This window comes from Octopus bimaculoides, chromosome 7 (assembly GCF_046866305.1).
Source record: "Octopus bimaculoides isolate indiv1 chromosome 7, ASM4686630v1, whole genome shotgun sequence".
In the NCBI taxonomy this organism is placed as follows: Eukaryota; Metazoa; Mollusca; class Cephalopoda; order Octopoda; family Octopodidae; genus Octopus; species Octopus bimaculoides.
In genome coordinates this window covers 5,300,664-5,314,149 of record NC_142934.1, presented here as the reverse complement: position 1 = coordinate 5,314,149, position 13,486 = coordinate 5,300,664, and the positions used below count along the sequence as shown (strand labels likewise).

The following is a 13,486-nucleotide window of genomic DNA, read 5'->3' as shown; positions in this document are numbered from 1 at the left end:
GTGATGGGTGTATATATGTATAGATATGTGTATGCATGTATATATATGTGTACATATTACATGTACATCTATATATATATATATATACATCTACACATGTGTATACATATACATGTATGCATATAGATCTATATCTATCTATATATATATATCTATGCATATACGTGTACATATACATGTATACATATACATCTCTTTCTCTCTCTCTCTGAAAGTATCTGTCATTACAGTATCGAAATGTGATTGTTTCAGTTAGTGGAATAACGTGTACATATACATCTATATGTATACATATACATCTCTCTCTCTCTCTCTCTGAAAGTATCTGTCATTACAGTATCGAAATGTGATTGTTTCAGTTAGTAGAATATTTTCATTTTTAAAGTGAAAGTATTTGACATGAGTGTTTTTGTTTCACTTTTGACACGTAATACTTAAATAGTGGAGGAGATATTATGTTGCTGTGGGCTCGAACTCTGCAAGAAGTTAAAATTTATTTGACTAAAACACAACTGGAACCCTAAGTAAGGCATCTGTAAAATTTGAATGAAATTGGTTGCGTAGTTCTCGAGTTTTAGGGATTCACACAGACAGACAGACAGACAGACAGACACACATTCTCATTTTTATATATATAGAAGATCACTGGTTCCAAAGACAATTTCATCTTTGATGCCACCCACCATCATCATCAATTAAGGTCTGTTGTCCATGCTGGCATTGGTCGGATGGTTTGACCAGGGCTGGCAAGGTGAGGGGCTACGACAGACTCCACTCTGATTTGACATGGTTTCTACTAACTCAAAGACTCTCTTTTGCCGAACCGCTACGTTATGAGGACGTAAACACACTAACTAAAAGACACACGCACGCACACACACACTTCTTTCAGTTACCATCTACCAAATCCGTTCAGAAGGCTCTGGTCGACCCGAGGAAAACACTAGCCCAAGGTGCCACGCAGTGGGGCTGAACCCGGAACCATGTGGTCGGGAAGTAAGCCACACCTGCGAATAAAAGTTTAAAAATATAAAAATTAAAAAAAATAAAAACCAATACGGAAGCAGAAAACCAAATAAAATACAAATGAAAATATGTAAAAAAATAATAAATTTTGTTTTAAATGTTTTTCCGCGTTACGTCGTTTGTTAAATTAGTTGCGTCTCTGAGAACCTATTAACCGACCTGAGTTGAGGATTGATTGTATAACAAATTTACCGGCTAAATCAAAATTAGTTTACACGTTTCTTACTTTAACTGATCTATTGAAATAGTCACACAATAAATTAATACAAATTCATTTCCGTCTATACCATAATTTAATTAAACTTGTCCCACTTTCTCCTTCTTTCTATTTTTATCCTCAACTCAATGTTTCCAATTAGGACGATATCGCAGTTACTTCCCTTTACGTAGCTATATTTATTTTCTCTTAACACATCACTTTATACCAGCTAGCCTCCACTTTAAACTACTAATTAATATTTTACATCATATATATATAATTTAATTAATATTTTCATACATTCATATAACCCTTACATTTAATCATTTTTCAAAACAAGCAAAATCATGCTATAAATATATTAAATTCGTTGATGTTTTTATCTAATATACACAAAATATATCTAAAACAATAACACCTTATACATGTATCTATTTGTGAAATCCAAAGTTTAGCATCCGACATAGGCAAAGTTCTTGAGTCTTTATAAAGTAAGTTACTTCCCTTAACCATTAACTCTTCATATAAAGTTTAAAAATAACCTAGCACTTTCTACTCCGGGAAATACTTGCAGACACAGAGACATATATATATATATATATATATATATATATATATATATATATACATATATACACACACATACACACACACCATATGCAGGGAACCCGTGGAAGAGGTAGACCATGGAAGACGTGAGACGAGGTGGTGAAATATGATCTTCGGATGTTGAGTGTCACGAAGGCGACGACGAGTGACCAAGACCTTTGGCGATTCGCTGTGCCTGAGAGGAAGGGGCACTCAAACCGGTGACACGTAAAAGGTACCCAGTACACACTATGGAGTGATTGGCGTTAGGAAGGGCATCCGGCTGTAGAAACCAAGCCAAAATGAGATTGGAGCCTGGTGCAGCTTTGTGGCTTACCAATTCCAGTCAAACCGTCTAACCCATGCCAGCATGGAAAGCAGACGTTAAATGATGATGACGATGATATATATATATATATATTCTTTTACTTGATTCAGTCTTTTGACTGCGGCCAAGCTGGAGCAATGCATTTAGTCGAATAAATCTACTCCAGGACTTATTCTTTGTAAGCCTAGTATTTATTCTATCGGTCTTTTGCCGAACTGCTAAGTTATGGGGACGCAAACACACCAACACCGGTTGTCAAGCGATGGTGGGACATACACAAAGGTATACATACATACATACATATATATATATATATATATATATATATATATATATATATATATATATAGGATATATTCTCTCACCTCTGCCACTATCTGGCATATATATATATATATGCTGGGCTTCTTTCAGTTTTTGTCTACCAAATCCACTCACAAGGCTTTGGTCGGCCCGAGGCAATAGTAGAAGACACTTGCCCAAGGTACCATGCAGTGGAACTGAACCCAGAACTATGTGATTGGAAACCAAGCTTCATACCACATAGCCACGCCTGCACATACATATGTTTCTGGATTAATGGTTGCTCAGATATCTGTTACCCTTTTGTGTGTTACTTGTTTCAGTCATTGGACTGCAGCCTTGCTGGAGCACAGCCTTGAAGGGATTTAGCTGAAGAAATAATTGAACCAAGTACTTATGGTTCTTTTTTATTTTTTTTTTCCAAGTCTGGTACTTATTCCATTGGTCTGATTTGCTGAACTGCTACATCATAAGGCCATAAACCAACACAAACACACACACACATACACCTATACAGGCAACAGGCTTCCACACAGTTTCCATCAACCAAATATACTCACACAGTATTGATCAGTCCAAGGTTATAATAGAAGACACTTGCCTAAGGTGCCATGCAGTGGGACTGAACCCCAAATCTCAAAACACACACACACACACACAGAGTTCATATCTCTCAGAAAAGAAGGGCAGTGTTCATGACACTTTACTGGGTCTTTGAGACTGATAAGAGAGATGGAAAAGGGATCCCTGGACCAGAGAACAGGTTCAGGTACAACAGAGTGGTCTGTACTAAAGGAGGGTGTGGGTGTAAAACCAGGAAGTGGATTAAGTCTGCAGCAGTGGGATTTGAACTAAGAACACAAGGTGCCAGAATAGATACCACAAGGTATTTCTACCAATGTTTTGATCATTCTGCCTAATGTGTGTATGTATAGTTGTGTGTGTATGTATTCTATCTGGTTTTATAAATTTATATTTTGTTTTTGTCTTGCAAGTTACTTGGTGACCCTGTCAGTGCATGTGCCACTTAAAAGCACCTACCCCTCACTGTAAACTGGTTGGCATTTGGAAGGGCATCCAGCAGTAAAAACCTTGCCAAAACTGACCTCGCCTGTGCTTGTGCCACGTAAAAAGCATTAAGTCCACTCTGCTGAGTGGTTGGTGTCAGGAAGATGTAAAAATCCTGCCAAAACAGTCACAGAAGTCTGTTGCAGGCTTCTGCCTGGCAGACTTGTGAAACTGTCCCACCCATGCTAGCATGGAAGGTGGACGTTAAATGATGATGATGATGATGATGATGACATATAAAATAACAGTTCGGCTTAGCTCCATGCATTTTAAAGTATCCTAGGCTTACACAATGAATCAATCTCAACGGGCATCTCTCTACTACATGCCTGATAAAATAGGTCTATTTGATGAAACAAGTTATATTACATGGAGCCAAGTCAAACAGTTATTAAATTATATATATAACACCTGAAGAATGTGTTGAATGCCATCTCAATGTTTGCCTTGCCTTAATGTTTGGTGTCCTCTCTAACAATTATATATCCGCTGCATCGGAAATCTGCAATGGCTCCATAACTACCGTCCCGGCTATAACCTTGGAGCCCTAGTAATCCATTACAGCACTTACATAGCGTACCTAATCGTTTAGATCACCTGTGAACTAAACCCCCATACTTTGTGTATGTATATATATATATATGTATATATATATATATATGTATATATATATATATTTTTTTTTTTTGTTGGTAAGACATAAATCTGAAAAGGAAGCACGTTTTAAGTCATAGAGCAGTATATAAAATAATAAAGTGTGTTGTTTCCTTCTCCATATTCTAGAGAGGCCAATCACTACAGAGGTATTAAGCCAACAGGTTTTAGGATCTGATGATTCCCATAAAGTTAAGCGCTTTATGGACATAAAACCCTGGGTAATCCCATAAACCGGCCTTATCTAACTTTATTTATATTATATATATATATATATATATATATATATATATATATATATTATATATATATATTCAAATTGTTCAAAAACAATTTGAAAAACCTACACAACTAGGTGAAAAGCGCTTCATTTAATGTGTGACATTAATAAAAATCTGTAAATGTACAAACATCCAGGTTTCTGAGTACCTTAATTTTTTTCTATATATATATATATATATCATCCCACAAGGATGCTAAATGATGATGATGACATATATATACACACACACACAAATAGTTGTCTTTTGGCATCCAAGAAAGGTGATTCTGCATAAATGATTTCTTTTTAGTGACCAAATGTGTGTGCTGTACATTAGCTTCCTCCTTCCCACCCTCCTTCAAATCAATGTTACCTGAACAGGTGTACAATGTACCACGTGTCAGGTGTCAAAGTAATGTCAATGTGTAGGGCCTAGTGGTTAAGGTGTTGCACACATGATCACAAGACCATTCATACCGGTAATTATTGGTGCACTTGGTTATGTTAGTAAATGTCTAAGCAACACTCTAGAGAAGCTGGGATTTTCAAGTAAAGAAAGAGGCCAGATAACAGGAACTTCGCAGATACAATCTGTAAGTGGAATAGCTTAAATATGCAAGACTTTCTTAAAGTTTGAAACATAATTATTGTTGCTGCTATCCAAATTTTTTTTCCTTAGAAACCAGCTTCCTCCTAGAAAGAATACTAATAAACAAAAATTAAGGTATACATACATATATACATACATACATTTGGGATAGAGAAAAGGACTTGTGTACAGTTGTGGAAATTAGCAGCCCAGCAGATGTTAGCATAAAACTGAAGATCAGTGAAAAAGAGAACACCTATGCTGAACTATTGAGGAATCTGCAGTTACTCTATCCAGGTTACAAGTTTAGGTCTATACCTGTAAATATTGGAACCCTAGGATATGTGATACACTACCTAAATACCAATCTTGAGAAATTAGGCTTCTCAAAACCAGAAAGGAGAAAGCTAATTGGAAGACGACAGATCCAATCCATCACTGGAACTGTAAAAATCTGTAAAACTTTCCAGAAGTTTATCATTTAAATATATATGAGCATGTCTAGATATGTGACTATATGCATGAGAATACATGCATAATGCAAAACATAAATCTGCACATAGACATACATACAAACAGAAATACCCTGTTGTTGATGTTGAAAGATGTGAAATGAAGGAGCCTTGGATCTAGGCTAGAAACTGGCTCTCTCTCTCTAGGGAAGAAATCTTGAAATAAAACGGAATAATGATGCACATACATCTGTATCATCCTCATCATTTTCCATGCTGGCATGAGTTAAGCAGTTCAACAGGAACTGGCAAGTCAGAAGACAGCATCGAGCTCTGCTGTCTGCCCTGGCATGGTTTCTACAGCTGAATGCCTTTCCTTACGCCAACCACTTTACAGAATGTACTGGGTGCTTTTTACATGGCACCAGTGACAGTGAAGTGACCAAGTAATTTGCAAGACAAGGAGCTTTGAGGGACAAAAAAAAAAGATGTTTTGCTTTAGAGAAAAAATATGGCTGCCTCAGGTTAGAAGAGAAAGAAATGATAGAGAGAAGATGAAGATGAGGAGGCGGGAAGATCTTACGCCAGATTACAGGGCAGTGTATATAGTGAAGTGGACCAGGGATTGATGTGGGTGGGTAAGTTTGCAAGAGGAGAGTGAAAGATGGACGGTGGAGGGAATGCAGTGAGATGTGTGGGTGGATGGGGGGGGGACATACACATGCACATCATTATTTTAAAGTCTGTCATATGTATGCATATATATATGTGTGTATATATATATATATATATATATGCATGCCTATATGTGTATATATGCTTATATAAAAAACTTGCTAATACAAATTCGGTGTGTGTTGCGTTCCATTACTTGATATAAACTTATATGCGCGCACACAGACACACGTAGATAGATAGATAGACAGACAGATAGATAGATAGATAGATAGATAGATAGATAGATAGATAGATATTCATTTTATATATATTTGTGACTCACGTTTTCTACATCTTTTTGGTGACCACAAACTCAACGGTGTAAGCGTACTAACATTAACGCAGTGTTACTACTACTGACCAAGATATGCGTACATCATCATGAAAACCGTTCCACTTCATCTATGACCATGTAGGTTTTCGTCGTTTAAGATGATTGGGTGTGATTTGAGGGTATATTTGCTGCTATTTCTAAAAGGTCGAATGACTTCGTAAAAAGCAACGTCACCCCCACCCCACTTCATTGGCTCGTGGAGGACTTCTAGAGTGATTTCTGCTTCACGAAACCAAACTGAAAGTAACTTGGAAGTGTAACCACACAAAAAAAATTGTTTGAGACGAGGTGGAGGTCATTATTTTCCTGATGAAGGGCACCTATCCTAAATGTTTGATTTTTCTTTGTCCTGGTGGTAGAACACGTACTTTAATTCGTATATACTTTTTAAAATGTATAACTATAGACAAACAGATAATATATACGGTATCTAAGCAAACCATGTGCTATGTAAATAAATGCACAATTAGAATTTGGTCTAACAACCCGCCCCAGCTCTGGCTACGATTTTCATCGAAATTGCATAGTTTTGAAAGAAACAGCAAAACATAGAAACACATGAGTTGGTCGACAGATACATGTGAGTAGGTAGCAGAGAAAAACAAATAAATATACAGGTATGTAAATAGGTAAGTTTCCATTTAAATAGATACATATATCAATATGCAGGTAAGAACACAAAATATACAGATAACTAGTAGATATATAGACGAAGAATCTTATGACCAGAGAATGAATGAAAATACAACAATGTGAATAAAAAGATAGTGAGAACTCACCCTAAAATCAAAAATTGCATGTCTGAAGTAACATATCCAACCGCTGCTTCACGTTAGTAGCATTTTTATTTCACGAGACTAATACGTTGAACTATAGTAGTACTAATAGTAGTGGTAGATGGAAGTGATGTTGGAATTTAAACGCTGTAGTTGGAAGCAATGTTTGCGAGTCTAGAGCTTCGAAAACGAGATGGGGATGAAGATCCGTTGGTGATGGAGAAGGCGAAAGTGAAAGCATGAAATTCGGCGGCAAGCTTAGGATTTGAAACTGTTTTTTTTTCCGAGATGATATTAGAAGTGAATGAAAGATTTTGAGAGAAACAAAAGGGAGAAAGAAGAAAAAGAGATAAGTAATAACAAAGAAGAAAAGATGGAGAGACAAAGCGGGGACAAACGCTTTATATACTAAACCCTTTCATAACGGGGAAAATAGTAATAACAATGTGAGTCGGTGAGTTGTCATTTATAGTTCCTTCTGAATGCAAGTACCATTTAGTTTAAAAAGCATACTGGTGGTTAGGTGATGATGAATCCGGATGTAAAGAATTATATATATATATATATATATATATATATATATATATATATATATATATATATATATATATATATATATATATACACACACACACAGAGGCTACAGGATCATCAGTCGAGAAGTGTATCTAAAGAACAACTTCATTGCTCCAGCTTTGCCGTAGTTCTCACTGCACACTCTAACATGCAGTAAATTATCATCTTGGAAACAGTTTAATTCTTCGGACATTTTGCATTTTCTTCGCTGTCCAATCTATTCTTGTGTGCTTGGTTGCTTTTGATGATCTGTTCAGTTGAGACAGGCCAAGTGTTTTTGGTTGGAGTGTGGAAAATATTTGGCAATAACCTGCCTCCGGTGTATCCAGGTCGTCTTTCATTTTCAATATTTTTGTTTCATTGTAAAGATTATTCTGCCTGTCAATGTCTGTGTACAGCTGCGATGATGTGATGTGCACGATGATGTGTTCGTGAAGCACGACTAGCAAAGCCTTAGTATATTGTGAGTTTAGTATTGTTGTATCTTTGTGTGGTCAAATGTGGTACCTAATAAGTAAGTTGTTTGCTTTTTATGTATGCTCTAAACGTTGTAAACGTGATGTCCGTTATCCTCCTAATATTCTTTGCAGCTCTTTGTATGTGATGTGTTTATATTTGCGAGTGTGGTGATGGACTGTATTCGATACACTGGTAACTGATAAAAATGGTAGACTTGGTAGATGCTACTTCTAAGAATTTATTTGTTTAGAGTCAGATATGTACGTAGCTGGAGTAGTTGTGGAGCAGCCAGGGGAATAGTGGGAGTATACGATTGTGATGTCATCAACATATAGCATGTACATTTTGTAGAAGTGTAGAAAGACCAAGCAGGTTAAAAAGCATTGTTGAGAAGACGGATCCTTGTGGTACTCTGTTTGAGAAATGACTGTATTTGATGACATTTAAGACGCACTTTTTTTTTCCAAGAAAATATCGCAAAAAAATATCCTGGGTCCTAAATGCGAAGATTCTTTAAATATTACATGCTGAATATGCGCTATAGAAACTGGGGTACTTTAATATGCCCGTACATCTCTCATACTTTCAAATACAATATATGTTTTATATGCTTTCTTATTGTATTTTGAATAAATTCCAAATAAATTCTATTCCAAGTAAGTTCATGAACTTGATGTGAATATTTGTATTAATTTGGGTAACATGAACGATAGTTCCCTTGTCGGCTTTATGTATTTTAACTTGTTATTTTACTTGTTTTTCTTCTTAGCTCCAGATCAAAGTGATCTATGGCATGTAGACAGTCAGACAAACTACTGAGTGCCAGCTACGAGATACATTAATATTGCAAATAAAAAATATTTCATATAGTTCTATATTTAAGAGATGGGGAATGATGTACACTATTTACATTTGATGGATATCTGTCCTCATCTTGTTTGTTGTCAACACAACGTTTTGGCTGATATACCCTCCAGCCTTCATGAATTCTCTTGGGGAAATTTCGAACCTGGGTTCTTATTCCTAAGGTATTTTTTGATGTTATTATTATTATTATTATTATGATTATTATGATTGTTATTCAAGTCACTGCCTGGAATCGAACTCGGAATCTTGGGGTTAGTAGCCCGTGCTCTTAACCACTACGCCATATTTGTTGATTAAAGTATAGTGAGCAGATACTTCAGATAAAAGAAATAAATAAATAAAAACTGAGGTTTGTTTGGCAAATCCCTCTGTGACATAGATGCTAGATTTAATCCATCACCTGGTTTAATACCACTTCTTGGTACTTTGGTTACCTTTAGCGGAGTCTACCTTGTTGCAAACATTCGGGTAATGACTCTGGTTCGATAATTGCTTACATCGGGCCTCGTTTCAGATACGTGGTACTGACAAGCCACAAAAATGACAAAACACCAATGTCTATCACTCCTGAATGGGACCAGATGTGAGCTATCTAGTTTGTCTATGACTTACAGGTTTTTTAACACCAGGTGAATTGATGAGAATATATTCCCATATGCCTATAAGCGCAGCCAACCCACAAACTAGCAAAATACATACCTTGTGTATGTGTGTTTGATATTGGTTATATCTTTCGATATTCGAATGAATATTAGTTGGGATTGATGAATATCGATTTTTTTTTTTTTTTGGGCAGTGTAACTTTGTAATCCTTCTGACAGAATACCAGCATATATATCACCACCATTATGAACATTCTTCAGCTGATCTTTGATCGGCCTCTTGTGATTTAAACTCTTGTCATATTCATTTCTACCCTCAAGTTATGTCAATGTTTAAATATATAAATATACATATATATGTACACAAACACACACACACACACACACACACACACACACACACACATGCATATAGTACATGTGTGTGTGTGTGTGTGTATATGTATATTTATATATTTAAACATTGACATAACTTGAGGGTAGAAATGAATATTAAAAGATTTTGAATCACAAGAGGCCGATCAAAGATCAGCTGAATGTTCATAATGGTGGTATTCTGTCAGGATTACAAGGTTAAGCCCATATTATAGATATTAGATAATAGGTTAAGGCAGGTCATCGAAGGTGGAATCCAGAGCTGGATGAGATGAAGGAAGATGCACACACACACATACATGTGTGTGTATTTACACACACAAACACACATATATACATTGCTTAATGTTGGCTGAATGAGAAAGGAATGCTTTCAACTTGTTCTAGAGGATATGAGCTTTTTTTTTCAATAAGACTGAAACCTGAGTCGTGTGACAGTTTTATTGTTTGGTTGCTATTGCAACGATTAGTAATGGGTGCAATTGAAACATGTTTTCGTCTTAAAAGGCAATATGCGATTATAGAAATGAAGGTAATGTTATTGCTACTTCAGAGTAATCCTTATTCTTAATTTTCTCTCTCTCTCTCTCTCTCTCTCTCTCTCTCTATATATATATATATATATATATATATATATATATATATATATATATATATATATATATATATATATTCTATTTTTTTTGTTTCAGTCATTTGACTGTGGCCATGCTGGAGCACCACCTTTAGATGAGCAAATCGATCCCAGGACTTATTCTTTGTAAGCCTAGTACTTATTCTATCGGTCACTTTTGCCGAACTGCTAAGTTACGGGGATGTAAACACACCAACATTGGTTGTCATGGGCCAAAAAATTTTCCATTTCTTGCTTAATGCGAGCCTGACGCAATCTCTTACCTCTGACACTATTTCAGTATTACGTGTCGAAAGTGAGACAGTAACATCTCTATTGTAATGTGAGATAATACTTTCAGTTTAATACTTTCACTATTATCTCACATATATACATGCAAACACATACACACACGCGCGCGCACACACGCATATATATATATATATATATGAACATTGATTGGAGAACAAACATCAAATTCAAGTCAACGACTTTATATAACACCACGCTTCTATACATTTGATCATATATAAATATTACCATGGCCTTCAACATATCAAAGGATAATATGTATAAAAGCACAGAAAGGTAATAAATATATATATTCCCATAAAAGTACAAATATATGTCAAGAAGGTATATACAATCAGCTAAAAATAAGTAATCAAAATGAATTACTAAAGCCTGTCAGGCGACTAAAAACACATTAAAAATATTTATGAATCGACTAAAAAATGTTTTACTCCTACAATTAAAAATATGTCAAAACAGTTATTTATTCAGATATATATAGATATGGAAATAAATTCGACGACTGGCACCCATGCCAACGTCGTCTCCTTCATTGGACACGAAACTCAGCTTGCGAAGACTTGCTGGGGCAAGCGAAAGCGAAATCGTGATGGCACCTGTGCCCAGCGTCGCCTTTCTGGCACTTGTGCCTGCGGCATGTGTAAGGACTTTCGAGCGAGATCATTGCCAGTGCCCCTGGACTGGCTCTTGTGCGGGTGGCACATAAAATACACCATTCTGGGCGTGGCCGTTGCCAGTACCACCTGACTGGCCTTCGTGCCGGTGGCACGTAAAAAGCACCCACTACACTCTCTGAGTGGTTGGCGTTAGGAAGGGCATCCAGCTGTAGAAACTCTGCCAAATCAAATTGGAGCCTGGTGTAGCCATCTGGTTTCACCAGTCCTCAGTCAAATCGTCCAACCCATGCTAGCATGGAAAGCGGACGTTAAATGATGATGATGATGATGATGGATATATATATATATGCATTTGTATATATGTGTATAGACATCTGCACATATAGATGCAGTGGCACTTCTTCACACAACTCTCCTCATCCGTCCGTAGTACATGACCATGCCAATGCAAACGTCTCTCTTGCACGCCCCATGTATATATACATATATATATATACATATATATTCAATGAATCACTGGTGTATTACCTATATTTAACCATGAGCATTGGTGTTAATGATCATAGATGATAGGTAATGATAAGAACAAACTGAAGTTTATCAATATTCAAAGAAAACAGAAAATGTAGATAAAATTGATGAATAACAATTGACTCAACTCAGTTGAGATTCTGTCTTTTGTGTTTAATTAATAAATGATAACTGGTGTAAATCAAGTGTTATTCATCAATGTTGTATCCATTTATATACACGATGGGCTCCTTTCAGTTTCTGTCTACCAAATCCACTCACAAGGCTTTGATCGGCTAGAGGCGAAAGTAAAAGATACTTGCCCAAGGTGCCACGCAGTGGGACTGAACCCGGGACCATGTGGTTGGGAAGCAAGCTTCTTACCACACAGCCACGCCTGAGTTTTCTGTAACTTTTCCTCGTTTTGGGGGGTCTTTTTCCGGGTAGAAGCTTTCACCCAACGCCAAACACATTTTACTTCTGAGATGAGGTTGTTAATCTGACCTCTGATCTTTGACCTCCCCAGCAGAAACCCCCATACAGCAACAAGGATTGGGCATTGTCATAGTGACAGCCAGAGCCGTCGTAGCAACATCATAACTCCCAACCCCACACCAAACAAATCCTTTTACTGGACCCTATAATATTTATTTATTGACTACAAGCCAGATCATGCATATATTTACACGGGTCTTTCCATTCTATTAGTCTCTCCTCCTCCTATCACTCTGGTTGTGTCTACACCCCGCCAGCACCCATACTAACCATTATACCCAGTTGTTCCTTGCCAGAACATTATTTCCCCGGAATTCCTTCCTTACTCATATCTTTCTGGCAAGCGTTGACCCACAAAGGTTCTGGGAAAGCTCTAAGGGTTTCAAAATTTCTCAGAGGGCCAGCAGTCTTAAGAGAGGGTGTAGGTCGCTTACATCAACACCAGAGTTCGGTTGGTGTTTATTTTATCGACCCCGAAAAGATGAATGGCAGAACTGAACCTCAGCGGCATTTGATCTCAGTATCTAAAGTGTCAGGTCAAATACCGTAAAGCGTTTTCCATGAGGTCTTCGGACAACTGCCCAGTGTGTCCATTCCTTAAGACAGCACTGAATATCTGTGCCGGAGATCTTACCCTAAGTTCCCCTAACTCTTATCGTCCATGAAGCATCAGGTGAAGAAAGATCTCTAACCAACATAGTCATAAGCCCTGTCATGAACCCGCTCCTGGTTCTCCGCTAGTCTTCAACCAGGTCTTGACAGGT

At 36.8% G+C, this 13,486-nt stretch overlaps 2 protein-coding genes across 3 annotated transcripts in view; one reads left to right on the top strand and one right to left on the bottom strand.

Annotated features, from left to right (window-relative positions):
• Window positions 1–7,773, bottom strand: part of LOC149134534 (proton-coupled zinc antiporter SLC30A1-like) — a 42,347-nt gene extending 34,574 nt beyond the window's left edge. Inside the window, exon 1 of the mRNA XM_089354678.1 lies at window positions 7,300–7,773. The gene's annotated coding sequence lies outside the window, so the exon portion shown is untranslated. The remainder of the gene's footprint in view (window positions 1–7,299) is intronic.
• LOC106883128 (uncharacterized) overlaps window positions 1,451–13,486 on the top strand; it is a 38,057-nt gene continuing 26,021 nt past the window's right edge. The window contains exon 1 of one of the 2 annotated variants that reach the window (XR_016242502.1): window positions 1,451–3,330. The gene's annotated coding sequence lies outside the window, so the exon portion shown is untranslated. The remainder of the gene's footprint in view (window positions 3,331–13,486) is intronic. The other variant, XM_089354676.1, reaches the window with a different exon arrangement.